This window comes from Dreissena polymorpha, chromosome 1, assembly GCF_020536995.1.
Source record: "Dreissena polymorpha isolate Duluth1 chromosome 1, UMN_Dpol_1.0, whole genome shotgun sequence".
Lineage (NCBI taxonomy): Eukaryota > Metazoa > Mollusca > Bivalvia > Myida > Dreissenidae > Dreissena > Dreissena polymorpha.
Window position 1 is genome coordinate 117,315,643 of NC_068355.1, and position 22,185 is coordinate 117,337,827.

General features: G+C 33.3%; 1 pseudogene; it reads right to left on the bottom strand.

Annotated features, from left to right (window-relative positions):
• Positions 1-10,579: 10,579 nt before the first annotated feature.
• LOC127846515 (uncharacterized) overlaps positions 10,580-22,185 on the bottom strand; it is a 21,426-nt pseudogene continuing 9,820 nt past the window's right edge.

Sequence of the window (22,185 nt, forward strand, 5' to 3'; positions counted from 1 at the left end):
GAAACAAACCACATTGTTCGATTACTCTTCTTCATTTCATATAAAGGCCTTTCATACATTATTTGTTTAATGATGACAATATACATGTTTTCTAACATTTTGTCTTCCTCAAATTAATACCGATAATTGTATTATTCTTTTCAATAAATTTATATTGTACACACGTGATATTTTGTTACCTATCAATTTGCAATATGTCATTAAAGGGATCTTTTCACGCTTTGGTAAATTGACAAAATTGAAAAAAGTTGTTTCAGATTCGCACATTTTCGTTTTAGTTATGATATTTGTGAGGAAACAGTAATACTGAACATTTACCATGGTCTAATATAGCCATTATATGCATCTTTTGACGATTTTAAAACCTAAAAATTATAAAGCGTTGCAACGCGAAACGATTGAATAATTTGGAGAGTTCTGTTTTTGCCGTTAAATTTTGTGAAACTAAGAATATTGCTTATATAAGGTATAAAATACGTCAAGTATGTGTACTCGGCGGAATAGCTCAGTAGGCTAAAGCGTTTTTACTTCAGGACTCTGGCAAGACTCCAGGGGTCACTGGTTCGAAACCTGGTCCGGGCAATGTTCTTTTCCTTTTTTTAATTTTATTCTTGATTTTTTACTGGAGCTTTTACGATTCAATGTTTACATTTATCAATATAAAGCATTTAATGAATAAGTTAAAAAATGCCAAAATCTGTGAAAAGGCCCTTTTAAAGCTGTCATTCAAATTCTGTACACTGTATGAAAGGACTTTATTACAAGCATCTTCTCAGCAATTTATGTTATTATAGCATTGCCCAATTATACATGTTTGTTTTATGATGACATTTTTAACAGGACAAGCACAATGTTTACTCGTTTTAATAAATGCTGGTGTTTTTCACATATGCGAATATAAATATTTATATTATATTATTGATATTGTATATATGAGATCAAATGTACATTGTTTTAGTTGACACATGAGATTAGAAACATGCAAACATGTCTTAAGATTATCGTTACAAAATGGCATTATACTTTAACAAGACACATGCAGTCCAATGTGTATCAAATTTAATATGAGAAAAACAGGTATCAGCAAAATATATTACATGCACTTTAATTTATACCGAAATTCACCGCTGATCAACAACACTCTTCATGCTGCGAACAGAAGTACGACATTAAAAACAAAGGATTTCATCTTTGAGTAATGCATGCGTTTGTGCATGTGTTTAAAATGTAATTTAGAATGTCAACTATATATTTTCGTATAAAGATCTGTAACAGACTTTTGTGCGATGCAATGTGGCAATTCAAATGTAATTTGTATTTAAATTCATACAATACATCAATTTACGAAGTTAATTATGATAGGTTGAGAGTAACTGAAATAAATAAGTATCTTGTACAAAAGACGTAAAATTCAAGATTTTGAGATATAGTGCTTACATTGAACATGTAGTTCCTTCCAAACGTATGTTAATTTTTGAAAACGTATGTAGCAATTGAATAGCTGATCAAGACCTACCGCATAGATGTACATTCATTCTCATTTGAACATTACACGAAGGCAGTGTACTCTCATATGAACTTTAATTCGAACAACTAATGAAGATTAATTGCAGATTTATGCATTTTGATTTGAATTTCTACTTAACACGTCGTGAACTATCACAATGATGTTTCTGAACAGTTTCATACTCTAACATTAAAATTCACTAAAATAAAACAAGTGCCATTAACAATTTGCCAACCCATTGTCTGCATCCACTTCCTGACACTTAAAAGCATACTTCCAGTATAAGCATTGCCTAACTGCTATATCAATTAATTTTCGTCGTAATTATATATTGCATTCTGCCTCACAAATCACTAATATTGTCTTAAAACGTATGCCTATTTGTAAAATATTCATTTTAGCGACCAAGCGATAGAACTGTTTGCCGTACTATTTGGTCAAAAGTTCATACAAGCCAGCACTTGTAAAAGCTGTACTATTTGTGTTATCAAAAATATAGATGTATCACCATTGTTAATTTTTACCAATGTAACAACAGTAACGGTAAGAACGCGCGGTTTCAAATAATGACCGATGGTAAATATGCCTACCTGATTTCCACTTTATTCCCATGGGTCAATAATAGGTTTTACACAAATAATAGTTTTGTTATGACTACAAAGACATATACAAAGAAGACATTTGGAAATTAATACTTGTTGATTATTTTGTATTTAATCACATCGGTACCTTTAACTACAAATGTGTTAATAAGAAATATCTGAATTCGCGTTTGGTAAGACTAATTACAAGGGTGAAATTAACCAATGTTAAAAATATGTGTCACCTTTTATAAATGTATAACAACGCTCTTAACCTAGCTTGACTTTTCTGACTGCGAAACATATCATTTAAACCATAGTTTCGATATAAACGGTTCGTGAGTTACGTTCATATAAGCCATATACAGTTCGCAGGCCTACAGTATGGTATAATTATTACATATGTTTTATGCTGAAGTGCGTGTATGCCTATTAAAAACAATATAGTACTCAAATGTAAAGCTTTGCATACATATTCATATGCCTGTAGTGCGCATACATACAGGCTATTTAAAAGCATACATGTATATGGGAAGAAATCAGAATGATTCAATGCAGCATAACTGCGCGGCAAATGTCTTACCTCTTTGTCGATATGAGCGTGTCAATGTTTTAATAAGTCAAAATTATCGCTCGGGCGAGTGTTGATGCTGTTTTTAGGTTACATTATTGGTGAATGAGAAATGGTTGAATTGTGAATTCAAACACAAAGACAATAAGCAGTATGTGACAGTGAAGACATCTTTCTCACCACCTTACTCGTTAGTCTTTTCAGAAAAAAGATCCTCTCTTAACGTATTTTAAGTAATACTTAAAATTAAAAGGCTATTACACATATCGTGGTAAGCAGCAAATAATTATACACGATTATAAATATATGTTGGATTGTAATATTGCAGAACATATAGATTCCCTGCGTTAAATAAAAATGATGCTAATTACACAATTGTATTTACTAATGCATATTTAGTAAGACGATTTTCTTCGTCATATATTTGTCTATTTCCAGACAACTGGGTAACTTGAATGCGTGTTGCGAGCTTAATTAGGATGGCTACTTTGAAACTGAATGTCATAATTTCAGCTAAAATGTAAATATACGGAACTTAACCTTATACATAATTGTATTGATTATAGATTTTCATGGCGTCCCAATTAAAAATACAGCACTTTATGGTCAAAGTTTTGCAACTGTGTAAAATTGTATGCGATGATTTTAAAAACCAAGCAAGATAACTGTAGTTTTCTTTGGTAATAGATGTTCCTTTTTTAAATAGAATTATGAAAAAAATATACATTCACATACAACAGCGGTTTCCAAAGAAATAATATTTCTCTTATTAGATGTTGCTATTCACCATACAGTTGTTTTATAATAACCACGTCCGTCGTGTTAATCCATCATCCGTAATGAAACTAGACACTGCCTTTTTTGCTATATTTCAAAGAGAATCGGGTCTTACATATAACGTCATTCTTACGATAATTACAGTCTGCATAACAATGTGACTTTTAGTTTTGAAATGCGGATAAATTGAGTTGATATTTTCAATAAGTCGGACAAGAGTCAAGCAACGTAAGGCAAAAAACATATGCATATTTGTAATGTCATAAAGATGACGAGTTCATTGCAAACAATCAAACCATCATGTTGCAATGCGATACTTTTCAGAAATAACACATCTACATTATTCAATTTTATTTTCCACGGTGATTCTAGGATTTTTACTTGTATGTCTTTAAACATTCATCCGTTGAAATTTATAGGAACAACGCATTGTTGTTTTTCATTTAGGTAATAGTGTGCCTTTCTAAAATGTGTGACTATAAACGGCTCTTACAAGTAAGATGCAAGTACAAGAAAATGGATAAAGGGTAGTGACAACCTTGAAATAATGTAACACTGAATATGTTAAAACATGAAACGATGTATAGCTAAATGACATTAAATCGTAAAAAAAATACTGAATACGCTTTTCAAACATAATGTTAAACTATGTTTATGTTTTGAACATACACATATTTTAACCGCCAATTAACGTCTCCGATTACATATCAAACCAGGTTATACTTGCGTGGGTAACAGAATTACGATCTTCAAATAACTGCACTACTAGAGAAACGTGTGTGTTTTTTTTTGTCAAAATCAACTTATGTCACATTACATTTAAAACAAAAGTGTTTTACATGTATTAAATATTGCCTTGATCATCAGATTGTGTTTACATTAGTATGTTTATATTCTATTATACCATCAGGAATTTCTCGAACTGTCATTTTCTATAAAAATGTTCATAGGAATTTTCAGTTTATAAACCTTAAAACTTATATATGTATGGCACAGATGAAGTGGCAATAAAACTAGATAAAATAACAAACGCTTGCGATGGAACGTGTTAAAACTTACTTCATGTTTATGCAAGTATAATGTGATATTAAATTCCACATGTTTCAATTAAAAATAATTATGTCCATTGAGTGTTGGCATGACACTTTAAGTTTATTCTTACATGGTTCGCACGAGGAATCCATTTACAATTTCAATATCGCTTGAAAACACTCTGAATAGAAGAAAGATGTTCATAGAAATAATTGCTTGTTATACTGTGTTGTCATGGATGCAATAGTAGGGAATTATCAAACTGTCATCAAAAGACTTACATGTAAGGGGATTCTAATTTCATATCTTATATGATACTAAAACATATGTGACACGGCGCTTTGGAAATCAAGTTATTCACCATCGACAATATGTTTTAAGGTATACAACTTATTACTTTGACGGGTGAGATGACTTAATGTCATATTAAATTTTCGACAGACACTTAATTGAACAAGTGCATTCAGTCAATCAAACGATAGTTAGGAAAAATATGAAAATTAGTATGGCTGTTATGTACTTTATGATGTCCAATTTCAGATGCACGTAATGTTTTTTTTGTATAAGTCGTTCAAATTCAGGTAGAAATCAATTACTTTAATAACATTAAGGCTTAAAAAAATTTTTTTAAGTTTGTTCGTATACAAAATTATTTGATTACATGCACTTATCTCAAAATGACATAAACGCAGATACTGTAGGTTTCTGAATTTTTTTTTGATTACGTGCTGTCACAAAGTGCATAAGAAATACCACTAACGATCTTCTAATTTATGCTTACCTTTGGTTCAAAATCATACCATATCATTAATATTTATTGATGACAATTCATGTTCGTTTCGCAAAAGGTATATCATATATTAACGTCAATCAAGTCTCGGAGAATACGACGACCAATGACGATCCTCGACGCTTTCAGACCTTGCCTGTTCAGGCGGATGATTTCAAGTTTTGTTAGATGCGATACTTTCATTTTGAATTATTGTACATGAGAATATTGATAAAGCATCTGGATGCTCATTTATATAGTCTTAACCATCAATCAACATTTACGCACCTGCTCAATTGTAAGCCGTGTTTAACGGAATTATCACTTCTCAGTTCTCACATATCTGCACTGCTCGATTGCAAGCCATGTTTTTACGCAATTATCACTTCTCATTATGTTGCACATGTCAGCATTTCGCGAACAGTTAAAACTAGTATTACGAATACCAAACTGTACAACGAACATACAAAGAAGTGATAATTCCATAGGCCACCAAAGACTAAAAATGTTTTATTCATCTTCTTAATTTCGCAATCAGCGCCATTGTTTAAAAAGGCTATCAATCAATAGTAAAGCTGCTTTCTTAGCGATGTTATACAAGCACAGATATTTTCTTTGTTGAGTTTATTAGCCTTTATAACGCTTTTTAACAGTTTAGTTAAGTGAAAAGATATTTTAAAATAATTTATCTTTTTAATTAAAGCACCGCACCCAAACTGCAAAGTCTCCTTATGTAAATATGGGTCAGACCAGGAAAATCGGGCTGATCACATGGCTTTGAACTGCCTTTTACAGCAGAGTATATATGTTAAGCAGTGTGTTCGGACAATAGTTTTTAACCGAAGTTTCCGAGGATAAATAAACCAATGCTACTACTTAATTTATGAGTTGCTTTATTAACCACATTGAGGAATACAAATGCGTGTGTGTGCCCGTGTCAGCTAAATGTAACCAATCATTGTATTGACAAGAGAAAAACAACAATATCCATTGAATGTTTCTTCTCAGAGAACTCGACGGCTGCCCTAAAAAAGAATAACAAAATAATTATATATTCACATAACGCTTGTACTAAGTATAACGTACATGTATCTTGCTAGACATGAATAAAATACATGTCAGTCGTATATGTTATAGCAATTTAACGACTGACTTAAACTAATCGTATGTCATTCCCATTAATATAATTGTTATCATTTGTTAAAATGTGTTATTACTGTATAATTTACGTTCAACACAAGGTACATTGTGTATTATACGTACATGTATGCGTTAGTTAAACAAATCGAGAACAAACAACGTACATGCATGCGTTCGTTAAACAAATCGAGAACAAACAGAAAATCATAGATGAACACACAAAAAAGGTTTTAAACAACTGTTGAAACTGTAATATAACACAATATAACAACATATAACAAAACGAAACTTTTAACGATCACCTGACATATTCATTCATATTGTAGACGTACCTGTGAATTAAAACATGTAATAATTTTCTATACAATTATCTTTATTTTTATATGCCACAGTATTTAAACAATTTTTAATAACAATGTTTTTTATTTGTTGGCATGCCCAGAAGCACACTGCTAACGCGGTGTTGCGCGGTGGTCGCTGATAAGAACGGAAATTGTCTGCATTTACCGACTAGGCTTAAGCAACACACGCCGCGGGTATTAGCCGGGTATTAGCGAACTCGGCGGAACGCCGCATTTTACATCGCTTTCAAACTCCGCGTAAACACTCGCTAGCAGGAAAAAAAACGCGGAGTGAGCGCGTTTTTGGGGAAAACGCGTGGAGTGTACTGTACATGTAGCATAAAATGCTTGCGTATTTTCTTTTTAAATATATTTGTCCCAATCAAAAGCGTGCAAACATAATACTACATGTTCAACATCACATCATCTGAGGGAAAGGGTGGGACACACACTAAAATATCAAAATGCAGACTGCAGAGAACATTTCAAGATCTTTTCTTGTGATTAAAGTTTCATATTAGCATATTTTTATAAAATGATTTGGAATTGACAGTTTCTCAAAAGGGTTTTTCTTTATACAAAATTACACAGTACTTACTAATACATGCTAGTTCTTTGTCATCAGATGATTTTTTTAATTATTTTAAATCAGTAAATGATCCCGATTCTGTGTTTTTTCAGCCAGATGAAGACATTTTATATTTTAACGAGAGATATCTTGGGGGAGAATTAAACATAATGTTTGAAGAATTGAATATTATTATTACCACGCATGAAATAAAAAAAAGTTGTTAAAAACTAAAAAATGGCAAATCGGGTGGACCAGATAACTTCCTTAACGAATTTTTTAAGTATAGATGTGAAATAGACATGTTCGCGACAGTTCTTTGCACATTATTTTTCGATTCGGGTTACTTCCCAGAAACATGGTCAGAGGGTTATGTGGTCCCATTGCATAAGAAAGGTGATGTTAATAATACGAATAACTACAGGGGTATTACTTTACTGAGTGCACTAGGCAAATTATTTACAAAAGGTTTAAATGACCGGCTAACAATCTGGGCGGAAAAGTATAATGTTTACATTGAGGCTCAGGCAGGATTTAGACAAAACATGGGCACAATATATATTTTGTATTGCATACCGTAATACAGCATTTATTAAATAAGAAAATGGAACTAATTGTAGCATTTATAGATTTTACAAAAGCATTTGATTACGTAGTAAGAGATATTCTGTGGTATAAACTGATAAAGCTTGATATTAGAGGGAAAATATTAAACATTTATTCGTTCAATGTATAGTATTGTTAAGTCAAGGATAAAATATGACAATGAGGTTAGCGATAGTTTTACATGCCTGTTAGGGGTACGTCAGGGTGAATCATTGTCTCCATTTTTATTTGCAATGTATTTGAATGACATTGAGGAATATTTGATGACAAATAATAATGATGGAATAAATCTAGACACCTTAAAATTATTAATAATGTTATATGCTGACGATATTGTTTTGTTTTCAGAAAGTGAAACTGGCTTACAGAAAGAATTAGATTTGTTAAAACAATACTGTGATCGATGGAAGTTAACGGTGAATACACAAAAAAACTAAAGTCATGGTTTTTTTAAAAGGAGGAAGACTTACACAAAATCTGAGATTTTTATATAATAACAATGTATTAGAAATTGTTGATAACTTTACATATTTGTGTTTTGTCTTTTCCTCAGGGGGCTCTTTTTCTAAAACGTTTGATAGTCTGTGTGGACAATCTTTGAAAGCTATTTTTAAATTAAGACAATATATGTAAAAATTTTATAACATTACAATACAACACAGATTAGAAATATTTGATAAATTAATTTATCCGGTTTTAAGTTATGGGTCCGAAATATGGGGTTTAGAGAGCAATATGAAGATAGAACGAATACATTTAAATTATTGCAAATTATTATTAGGAGTACGAAGGCAAACACAGAATAACTTTATATATGGAGAACTAGGAAGAACGTCTTTATCCGTTAGACATAGCATGAATGTAATTAGATATTGGTTAAAGATAGTAAACACACATGCTATTAAATATGTAAAACTTGTTTATGATATTATGTTCCGAGAATTAGAAACGTACCCTAATAACAGATCTTGGGCCTACATGGTAAAAAGTCTATTAGATAATTGTGGTTTTAGCGATGTGTGGCTGAACCAAGGGGTAGGGGATGTAGAAATATTTTTGAAATTTTTTAGAGTAAGAGTTACAGATATGTTTATACAAAATTGGAAAACCGAATTGAGTGAATCAACTAGAGCAAAAACATACATATTTATATCCGATTTTAAATTTAAAACCTATTTAAGTGATGTATATATCCCAAAGTACAGAATGGGTCTCTCTAGATTGAGAGTCTCTGCACATAAGCTTAAAGTTGAAACGGGTAGATGGCAAAAACCAATAGCTATTCCTTATGAAGAAAGAAAATGTACTTTATGCAATGTCTAAGAAGACGAATACCACTTTGTTATGGAGTGTACATTATATACTGATGTAAGAAAATCTTATTTAAAACCATGTAATTACGTAAGACCAAATATGTTAAAGTTTATAGATTTATTGACCTCTCAAAATAGCAATATAGTTGAAAATTTAGCTATGTTTATTTTTAAAGCATGGGAAAAAAGAAATACTTATAATACGTATTATGATTAGGGTAGGACTTTTGTATATACTTATGCACAGCCTCTTGCTGTATATTGTCTTATAAAATATCCAATACTTTGCTTTACATTGTACCAATATATTTTTGATGTCTATGATTCGAATGACCTGTGACTTTGTTTGTTTGCTTATTGTATTTGATATTTCATGTATACTCATGGGCATATTGCCTACTGTATTATCTAATAAACTGTATCCCAATCTAATTTTCCGACCATTTTAAAAATTTGAGGGTAAAATTAACCCATTTTTATAAGGTTTACATGAGAAAAAACTCATTCATATTGACAATTTAAAAAAAAACTGGCAAAGAACTCTGATTTATCAAAAGTTTAATTATTTACTCAAAAATTATTTACTAAAAATAAAATATTGTTTACTAAAAAAATTATTCGTTTTCGGTGGTTGTAGTACCGTTACCGTTAAAGACCCGTTACAGGCTTCGAACCATTGCAGAGCAAAGCGAATTATTAAAGGGACTAAGGCAATACACATAATAATGATTATAAATTAAATATTTACAAATGCGCCATGATTGATGGAGTTGTTACTTAATTCATACATTGTGTATTTAACGAATATATATTTAACCGGCTGTAAGTAGTTATTATTCATTTTAATTTGACGCTTATGGAGTTAACATAAATTTAACCGACTACACGTAATCACGCAGCTCTCATTATGCTACATTTGTATAAAATGTGAGTACATTTGTACTCGGGTCGCTCAATCGATTTTATTTCAATTTAACGATATAAACGCTATGTTTAATTTTAATACAGTTGTGATGGTCTTTTATGTGTGGCTTTACGCGCACATTGAATCATATTATGATCACCCAACGATAAACTTTGATTATTATTCTTCTTTCAAAGAAGGCAAAAAGAAAACAAAATTATGTTTTATATACATGTTTTATAAACATGTTTATATAAATGAATGAACGATAAATACAAAAAATAACAAATATATACAAGAATGTACACGAATATACACACAGTCACTATGTTTTATATACATGTTTTATATACATGTTTATATAAATGAATGAACGATTAATAAATACACACAATACCAAATATATACAAGAATATACACGAATATACACACAGTCACTATTTACATTACTCATCACACAACCCACTAGTTTACATGTTTTCACTGTTCATGTAGGACATGAACCCATCCAACAGTGGCGTGTCGGTGTTGAGCTCTCTTCTCGCAAGCGGCCTCCTCTCTTTTCTCCGCAACATCTCGTTTACTTTTATAACGACCCGTTCCTGAAATGGCTCGACACCCCGCACGTCTGGGTGATAGGCCAATACCGCATTGCAAACAGTTTCCCGCCGGGGTTCTTCCAGTGCCAACTTCTTATTCTGGCCACCGCCATGCCAGTTGTAGAGAGAGCGAAGATTTCCGGGCCCAAAGAGCTCGGGGAACACTCGCTTCACAAGCAGGCATGCGAAGTGGCCCGCGTTGTGGCTCTCCCTGTGGATTCTCCGAACCTCTTCCTCCGGTAGTCCAAGGGTTGACAGATCCACCACTGTCGACGGTTCCGACGACACTGCACGGCGGTTGAGGGCTTGTGCTTCATCCAGATGTTGGCGAATGTCCCGCACATTCCTGTGCAGGTCCTGTATCATGATCGCCTGTGCGTCAAATCTTCTATTTTGGGCGACTAGCAAGGGCTGGACCACTGTTAGGATCGTAACCGTGTCGTCAGATTGCCGCTGGAACCGGATGGTGGGCCTGCGTACGGACAGTGTTGATCCTGGCACTTCCAATGACACCGGAACAGAGGGCGTGGTCAAAGCGGAAGGAACTTCCACTGACGGGCCAGACGGCGTAGTAGGAGCGGGTACAATCGGGGCGGATGCAGTAACCGGAAAAGCAGACGGCGCAACCGCGGCGGGTACCTCCAAGGACACGGCCGGCGCAACCGCGGCGGGAACTTCCACTGACGGGCCAGACGGCGTAGTAGGAGCGGGTACAATCGGGGCGGATTCAGTAACCGAAAAAGCAGACGGCGCAACCGCGGCGGGTATTTCCAAGGACATGGTCGGCGCAAACGTGGCGGGGGCTTCCAAGGACACCGTCGCTGTCAGCGCAACAGGCTCGGGCGCTCCCACTGGACCGATCGGCGCTGCCACCTGTCCCTGGCCTACAGCAAGCATTCGCGCCAACTCCTTCCCTTTTTTGTTCTTTTTAACCCTGCGTCGTTTTGCCGGTGGTTTAGTCGACGCGGCTGGAGCGCCGAAGGCCACTGAGGGATTCTGTTCCTCGTCAGTTTCCCGGGCTTTCATGTCGTCATGCGAACCCGTCGCCAGAACGACTGCTTGGGTAACCTGTCTGGCGTTTTCCCACTGAACTAGGTATCTGCTACCCACCATGATCTGCAGACAAAATAAACAGATAATAAACAAATGATTGTTATTCACTTCTTTATATTATAGAAAGATAGATTTATTTCAGTATAATGATACAACATGATAACACATATCTACACACATGATAAAATAGTAAAACAATAAACATGTATGAGTAATGAAACCATGCCAATAACATTATACCAAAGATTACACAAAAAAAGAGAACTTAATCTCTTATTTCCATTTTGGTCCTTGGATATTGATGGTAGTGATATAGAGAGGCATGAGATGAATATCAGACATTTGAGGTATAAAAGACAATTATTTGCATTAAAACGTAGATATATTAACATGTGGACCAATAAAAACTATATAGATCTAAAAGAAAGATTACATATTAAGAAGATGAGTTTTAACTGACAACTTAAAATTAGCTACAGTTGTTATATTCCTCAAGGAGGAAGGTAGATTGTTCCACAAAAAACAAGCATTTTATGCAAAAGATTTAGCACCAACACCTTTGACTTTGGGCAATATATAGCACCCACTTTCATTTAACCTAGGCCCGTATTCACCAACCGATTCTTAGACTTAAGAATAAAGAATAGACTTAGAATATAAAAAAAATGTGTTCAGTTTTTGAATATATACAGGCCTCCACTGGTGATTATGTCATTAACAAAATGTTCTATATGAAGAATAATATAGATAAAGATGTTTACTGCAGAGTTTGACTCAAAATTAAAGAAATAATTGAATATTCTAATTTAAAGAATTTTCTTTATTCTTAGACTTAAGTCTAAGAATTGTTTGGTGAATACGGACCCTAGTCTTGTTTGAATGAAGAGTGTCAAAGGGAACAAAGTTTTTACTCATATATTCTGGAGTCAAACTATTTCTGATTTTGAAAACATGACAAAGAATAGCTTGTTTCACTCTCTTTTGAACAGATAACCAGTTCAAAATCTTAAAATGTTCAATACCTATATGTGACATATGACCTAGATTGAGGACAAACCTTATTTATTTATTTTGTGTGACCTGAAGTTTATCTTTCCAAAATCGTGGATTTGTTGGTTTGTTGACAGTAGATGCATGTATGTGAGTGCCTTTATGTTGCGTATTTCCAGATCGTGACAATATTGCATGATTAATTTGGTGCTGGTCTTCATATTGGATGACAAAATGCACCTGTCACACAGACGTAAGTAACCCCATTTTATGTACTCATTGTAAAGGCTAAGAAGTATTCAAGCAGAACTTTCTTCGCCATACACAATAGAGAATTTAACATAGGAGAGAACAATTCATTTAGTTGTTTAAGAAGTAATAGGGCACCCAACGTTTACAGAATCTCGTCAAGTCCTGGACGTTTTATTAGTTGATTAAATGTGTTTTTGACTAGGAAACCTTGTGTTAACTTCTAAATAAGGAACAAAGAACAATTCAACAATTATATATGTATAATATATATGAGGACCCAGTTGATATGTTAACATGCAAGCATTAAGCTTAAAATAAACTAAAATAAATAAATAAAATTATCCAGTGCAACTCATGACTCAAACGGCATTTTTCTTAATGTCTCATGTTGTGTTCGTTTATGATTTATATGCATACTTTGAAAATATATATATATTTGTTTGTGTGTAGGTTGCATTTTGATTAACATAGTATATGGGGATACTTATACGAAATTATCTCCGTCCATATATCGTTCTAGTGATAGTGTTTCTCTTTTTATGACAACAACTTTTCTACGTATTTTCAATTCGTTTAAAGTATAGTAAAATGTTGGTTCTACATCCTTTACTTTTGAATTCTCCAGCATTTTTATAAAATCAAAATGTCTGGATAGCTAATAAAAATGTGTCCAGTCAAAATCCATAACACAAAACCCTTGCAAATTTACAAATACGACAAACACGCCATATTCTTTTTAAACAATCATACCTGTACGATATCAGTGGATTTTTCAACCCATTATATTCACTATGTATTTACAAAACTGACTGTCTGAAGTGAGACACGTTTGCAATATATTCTATTTTAAACTTTAACGCTATGATTACTGGTCGAATTATAAGAAACATATAAGAATATTTAATATCCCGAAAAAGTATCAGGAGGGATATTCTGATAATATTCCAAAAAATGCATTCGACTAACATTTGCTAACGACAAAAATTTCTCAATCACCACATTGAAAATTATTGGAGCTATGTTTCGCATGTAAGCATACAATCTAAATAAGATTTGGAGATACTTTTCAATCAGACTAATTATTTAATGGATTTTGAGCTCCATGAAACCTGATTACATTCATGTGCGAAAGTTTAGTGCAAACACTGGTAGGATTTAATTTACATTATCTATTTCCTCTCGAGGAACTAAAGGCTTGTGAGGCCGTAATGGACTTAAAGTGCACATTAATAGACTAAAAGTGCACATTAACACGACTTCAGAAATGATTCCCTGACGCAATGATTATTGTCTCACTCATTCAATAACTATCAAGCACTCTGCTCGATGAGTGAATAAAAAACTAAATTTTCAAAATGTTATTTTTTTAATGAAAGTTTGGATGTAAACAGTCGAAATATACCAAAATAAAGACTTGAAAAAAGTTAATGTAAATCGCATTTGCGGTTAATTTTTTTTAAATATATATCAGAGGGGGTTATCACCTGATAGTCAAGATGGCGACGTCCATGCCTAGACAGTTATTATGCACCGTTTTATACCCTTTATAACTTTTGTTTCATTTTTTAATGACGCTCACAATCCAGCCATATTAGTAAACATGTGATAAGCGTTTATTTTGCATTAAAATTCTCTTTATATTTCGAATTTACTCCCCGCAAATTTTCTTAGTGGAGCTTTAATTAGATCATCCCGATTAGAAATTTCGCAGCGCGTTAAGTCGATATAAAGAGCAAATATCAACACGAAATAAACGCTAGTAACTTTCTTGCTAATATGGCTTTAAACAAAAGAAATAAAGGGTATGAAACGGCGAAAAATATACCTGCCTCGGCATGAGCGTCGCCATCTTGACTATTACGTGAATACCCCCTCTTAGCCTGTCATTTCGAAAATCGGACATGTATTTTGTCCTTTGAAGTCTGCATACACTTATCGGTGGCAGAACTTCAGTCTAGCACGAGTTTTTGTTTCAAATACATTAAGGTTAATGTGATTTTGCATTAAATATACTTCTACTTCTTCTTCTTCTACTTCTACTACTGTTTCTTGTACTTCTACTACTATTTCTTCTTCTTCTACTACAACTACTGCTTATTCTACTTCTACTACTGCTACTACTATTACTACCACCGCTACTATTGCTACTTTTTCTTACTACTTCTTGTTCTACTTCTATCACTACAACTACAACTTCTACTACTACCTCACCGGGGGTGAACAACTTGTATCACGTGACCGCAAAAGTCCACGCCGGTTGAAGAAACAGTCTGTAATCTTGCACATTAAGGTTAGTCTTGTTGTTTTTTAATATGATCGAAATTTCAGTTTTAAAAAAGCGATAGCCTATGACACAGTATACTAAATAAACTTTTATTTGAAATAATTCGATTGCCTTTACTGTTTCCACTTTCCGAGAACACATCAACACAAAATTCTGAAATGCAATGCAAACGCTGTTTGTTTATGTGGTTTTGATGATTTTCTTAAAAAAATATTGGTTAAACGCCTGAATTAGTATGATTTTACTCTTCATTGTAATATATTTTATAACATTCATGACAAAAATAGCGGTGAAATTTGAAAAATATTTTTGCAAACGCAGGTTGGTATTTCTTGAGCAATAGGAAATGGCAAACGCAGGTTGCGAAAATTTTCAAAGCATGATGGAACGCACACTGTACACATTTTTGAAAGTCTTCAAAATGATGATAAGGTTACAAATACGAAAATATTAAATTTTCTTCAAAACAATACATGACTACGGAACTATTCTGGTTCCCGTCGTTCTTATACTTTAGTACTTCAGGCAGCTGTGGAAAAATGGCGGCGCACTACGTATGTATTAATTATCGTAAAAATATTAAAGTTTGGAGTAAGTGAAAAACCTTAAGGTTTATTTATAGGTATCGATCAATTTATTGTTTTTTTCGAATCACTTATGATTTATAAAAAAAGATTTATCTCATGTTTACCCAATTCGGACACAGCGTATTTCGGATAATGAATGTGTACACAATCGAACAAGAGAATATCTGTACAATTTACATAATGGATATGATGTATATTTTTTTGGTCAAATAAATAATAAATTGCAATAACATTCCAACGTAGACTTGTACCTGGAATACTATTAAATGAGTTAATATTGTAAGCTATTAACTTGTAACTTGTAACTTGATGATAGATTGGGGATATTTTCTTACTTGGTAAATTTGTCTGGTTGCAAATGTCAAAGAAATCATGTAGCATGACATTTTATGCAAGTTTAAATTATTGATAGTTATTAGGTAATCATTTTTATACAATAAAGATGATCAATAGTTTGATAAATAAGTTTGTAAAATGTCTCATACTCATATCAGATACATGACATAAATTTGCTCTGCACTTATCCAGGAGCATGTACTGTTCCATTCCTTATTTTAGAAACATAATACTTATTATTATTAGTCATTTAGAACTGGATTTGCGCTTTTGTAATATAGATCCTCATTGATCAACAATAGCAAATGCAAATTATATCAGTGATTTTTTTTTTACTTTAATTTATTACAGCCTGTGCCATTTGAATTGGGAAAGTTAGTGCGATAAACCGTAAAATTGGTAAAAATAGCGCGATAAACCATGACATTGGAAAAAATTTAATCATTTATGCCTAGCGTCTAGAAAAAGGCCTTGGCAAACAGCGTAGACCCAGATGGGACGCCGCATGATGCGGCGTCTCATCAGTGTCTACGCTGTTTGCTTAAAGGAATTTCTGTAAGAGATATTCTAAATATAGCAATAAATATACTAGACATCCCTAATTTTGGAAATAAATTGATCCAGTTTTGAAGGATGAGATAGTCCACTAGGCATAAATAGCTTAAGCATTATAAATAGGATTATAAGTAACAGAATTGATAATGTTTTTAAGTGCATGTTCAGGGGGTTTTCTAGAAAAGGAGTCTGGTCAAATTTAGATTTTTGAAATCAATAAAAATGGCAAATTTAGGAATGATTTATGGACAAAAAGGACTTAATTAAAGTTATATATTGTGTAGGATGTTTAAAAAATAAAGTTGAGATCTAGAGTTAAGAAATCATAATTAAGTTATAAGAGACTTCTTTCTTTAAATATTTTTTTTGTTTTTGTGTTTGGAATATTGGGCTTTTTTTATTTTGGGGGGGGGGAAATTTTGGTCAGATTATTGGGAAAAAACGTGAATTTTTGAAATTGGGAAGCAGCCGCAAATCGGCTGTAATTTTGAGCAAAAAATCACTGTATATATATATATATATATATATATATATATATATATATATATATATATATATATATATATATTATAATTATAATTACTGTCTGATTCAAATGTACCTAAAGTAGGATTTCTATACATAGACGTCCATTTCGACAAACGCTATTATTTTTAAGTCAAATATATAACACAATTTACAACTGCTAACAACTTAAAAAAAAGTGTCATATTGCCTTATTTTTGTTCAGCATATGTTCAAGAAATGGACGAGCTGGAAGAAAGGGCACAGATGCACAGGCCATCCTGTACTTCAACCAAGGAGACTTTGCCTAAACGGCAATGAGGAAAGACATGAAAGAATACTTTTTAAACAATTCCATGTGCAAAAGTGAAATAAAAAAATCTTTCTTCGGCTTCCACACAACAGTTGAATCACTTGCCTGTTGCAGCGTTTGTAATTCTGATCTGGAACTGGAATGGCAGTTTGGAAATCTTAGAGTTGTGTGAACAATGTGCTGCAGTTCTCTAGTGACTGGATACGCTTAAGTGTGCCCAAAAGGATATTTTATGACAAAACTTAAACATTCTTGAGAATTATTATTTGTTAAAGATGCTGTAATTTTATATTATGAATTTAATATGTTCATCCTAAAATATTGACCATGACTTACCGGTCCTGGTGGCCGTTTCATCAAACATCGTGCAACAGATTACGAATACGATGCATATTTCAAATAAACAGTATTACTAAGCACGAAATCATAGTATAATTGCACATTTTGGTAAATTGGTACATATCATAATTTTCTTTCCCATGGTCCATATTTTAGTGCATGTTGTTTAACAGCTTTTATATTTTTAATTTTCCAGTTTTAATAGTTTATTTGAATTGTCGTACGACCTTTGATGAAACGGTCTCCAGCATCTTTAAAGTTTGTGCTTCATTATGATATACCCGGGAAATATGTACCAACCTTTTTCTTAAATTATTTGCTATAAAAATAAAATAAATGATGTAACAATATCTTTTTCTGATCGTTTCCATGTAAACATAGCTATGTAAGCAATTAATATGTAAAACAAGACTCTAAACATAATAAGTTGTATCCTATTTGATACCTTTAAAGTACATACAATTATACCAAGGGAAAATAAAGTCTACAATTCATAGAAAATGTTCATTTTGTGATCCTCGATCCACTGATGAATTTCTCCAAATTTAGTTTTCTAATGGGATTTTTTTAGTCTTCTTAATGGACTCCACTTGTCTACCTGGAGTTATCAGGTTACAAATTCAAGTGAGGAAGCAGTAAGTTGCTTGCACAAAGTGGTCAGTACTTTTAATGCAAGAAATGCTGGCTAGGTGGTCGTTTCATGTGTAATTTGTTGTTTTCTCCATCCACTGATATGCTTAACAATACATTGGAGATTTTGTACTAATATAAACTAAGGTCTTCAAGAAATTGTGTAGTGTTCACTTTGCATCATGATTACTTAATCTACCAGTAGAAAATTCTCCCAATATGGAAATATATGGCAAGCGAAATGCACATTAATTCCTTAAACCACGGTTTAACAGTTAACTATATAGTTAAGAGACTTTGAACCCGGGTTCAAAGTGCCGTTTGCATATTAATTCCTTAAACTCTGGTTCAAGACTTTGAACCGGGGTTCAAAGTCGCTTAACTATATAGTTAAGAAACGACCAATGAAATCTTGACATTTGCCTTTTAATTGTGGATTAAGCTCCGCTGATTGGTTGTCTCTGACTTATGTAGATAAGAGATTTGTATCTATCTTTAGAACAGAAACTTTTGAACTCGGGTTTAAGGAATAAATGTGCAAACGGCACTTTGAACTCGGGTTCAAAGTCTCTTGACCCTATAGTTAACTGTTAAATAATTAATGTGCATTCCGCGCTTCTTAACCCCAGTTTAAGACTTTGAATCGCAGTTTAAGACTTTAAACTGCAGTTTAAAACTTTGAACCGCAGTTCAAAGTCCCTTAACCCTATAGTTAAGAGAGGAATTAATGTGCAAACGGCAAGTTCAAAGTTTCTTAACTATATTATTAACTGTTAAATAATTAATGTGCACACCGCGCCTCTTAACCGCAGTTTAAGACTTTGAACCGCAGTTCAAAGTCTCTTAACCCTATAGTTAAGAGATGACCAATGAAGTCGCGGCATTTACCTTCTAATTGTGGTTTCTGCTCCGCTGATTGGTTGTCTCAGATAACAGATTTGTATCTATTTAAGACACACTTTAAACCGCGGTTCAAAGTCTTGAACCCGGGTTTAAGGAATAAATGTGCAAACGGCACTGTGAACCCGGGTTCAAAGTTTCTTAACTATATAGTTAACTGTTAAACCATGGTTTAAGGAATAAATGTGCATTTCGCTTGCCATAGAAATATTTCATGGCACATGGAATAATTGTCAAACATGTGTCACTAAGATAAACCAAAGGGATTGTGGTTATATTGGGGATCGAACCAACGATCTCTGGATTGTGAAGCCATTGCGTTTCCACTACACCAAATATTTTTAACACATGAACATGTTTTGTCAAATACTCACAATAACAACTAAATGTCAACTTATATAGAGCCTGGAAATATAAAAATAATTCTAACACATGAAAATGTTTATTTAAATACACACATTAACAAATTAATGTCAAACTTAATGACAAACTTAAATCCGGCTTTGCTAAACATTGCGTTATAAAAGTATATCCGAAATCCGTTCTCTCCGAAATATAGCCATATATTATATATCGATGTATTGAGATTAAACGTACAATTCAAGAAAAATCTATATCGCCAATATATTAATTATAATGAAACGTACCGATTATCGTAATTTGAACTCCTTGCTCCGAAAATAAATTAATTATCCATTTTAAAGAACACAGTTGCTGTCGCAATGAATCATGTGAGCCTGACCCAATACAAAGTGTCAGGGGCAGGTAATCCAGACTACTACGGAACTTCAATTGACGCTATACCCGCCAAAACTCACGAAAATCCCGTGCATAAGTAAACACGCATGTTTATTGAACTGTGACGAAAATAATAAAATATTGGGTCACATCTAATCACTTGCGTTTCATATCTCTTTTGGTGTAGTCTTTAAAACTTTATAAAACATTTTAGAAATGTATTTTAACAATTAGTAATTATTTTATTACAGAAAAATGACTCTCGTGTGTGAAATCTGTGGGAAGACATTTAATTCGGTGGCGGGGTTAAAGCTTCATGATAATCGCCACAGACGGACTGGACGATTCGCCTGTTGTGGGGAAAAACATTTTACACAAAACAGGCGTTTAACAGACACAGGTGTGTATTTTGTTTTTAGTACAATGCTAGGTTCTGTCGGTTTAAAAATCAAAATACGATGCAACATAGCATTCTGAGCGAAAGTATGTTTTTATAACCTAGTTGCAAAGCACTATTTAAAAATTTTTGTATGGTGTTTTCGAAATAAGCCGGCTTAAAAATAACAAATAATTACTAGAGTGGTGCATATTGGTGTGTTCATAATAGTGTATTGTTTTTAACGACAATAATGGTCCAGATAAATTTCAATGCAAATTGTCACTGAACAATTGGAAATTACACCACATAAATCCAGAATGTACGCGTACCGATACTTCACGTATGTAATTGGACCCTTGCAAATATTTGTTAATGCGTATTTTGGATTTTGAAATGCGTAAATACGCGTTTACGCGCCTTATCTGGAGCGCTTCTGACGACCATCATTTTGATAAGTTCCATATAATGATGGATAATATTCTGTGTGTATTTTTCTGTATTGAATGATAATTCAGCAGTTCCAATTTTTTTATGCTCCCCCAAAATCTTTTGGGGGGAGCATATAGTCGCCGCTTCGTCTGTCCGTACGTGTGTCCGTGTGTCTGTGCACAATTTTTGTCCGGGCTATTACTCAGCAACTTATGCCCGGATTTCAATGAAACTTTATGGGAAGCTTCACTACTAAGAGGAGATGTGCATATTATCAGCGGGTTCTGGTCGGATGATTTTTCAAAGAATTATGGCCCTTTGAAATTTTCTATAAAAAATTCTTGTCCCCCCAACTACTGTGCCCTCAAGACGTTTCCTTTTATCTGAATATATAGTGAAATCTTGTAACAAAAAACACCTTTGGGGAGCATCACATCACCCGTCTCCGACGGTTTCTTGTTGTTGATTAGAAGCAGCATTCATGGTGTTGAATAGCCGTTTCCCTGCGAACAATGCGGCAGAAAGTTTTGAACGAAAGATGACCTGAATCGTCACGTCCGGAGGGAGGTAGCTGCAATGCAATTTACCTGTTCAATTTGCAATGCAAAACTCCGAGAGAAAATTTATCTTTAGGCCCTCCTTGATAACCACAATGGAGAGAAAAACTTTGCTTGTGATATGTGTGAAAGAGGTACAGGCGCGCAGTAGTCTATCAAAGCACAGATCTGCAAAGCACCGTGCCTAGTAATATGTTGTATGACGATGATATGACCAAGAGTTATTTTCAATTCTTACCAATGTTCCGTGGTTATTTTTTATTAGTGAAAATACAGGCTGCCATACAATAATATTTAGTATTGCGCGTGATTTTGCATCTTACACATTGTGTTTCATATCGTTTATCTTGTGTTATTTTGTTTGATATTCCTGCTTTGTATATGACTATTGTTGTAATATTTATAAATTATTCTGATTTAAAGTGCTTATATGATAACGGTTGATCTCATACGAATTATTGTGTACATTATTGCTCATCTGTGATTACTGTTGATCTCAGCCGATTAATTTTAATGTATATTGATTATCTGTGATTATTGTTGATCTTATCAAAATCCTTGTAATTTATGTTGATTATCTCTAATTATTGTTGATCTCAACCGATTAATTGTGATTAATTTAATCTGTGAT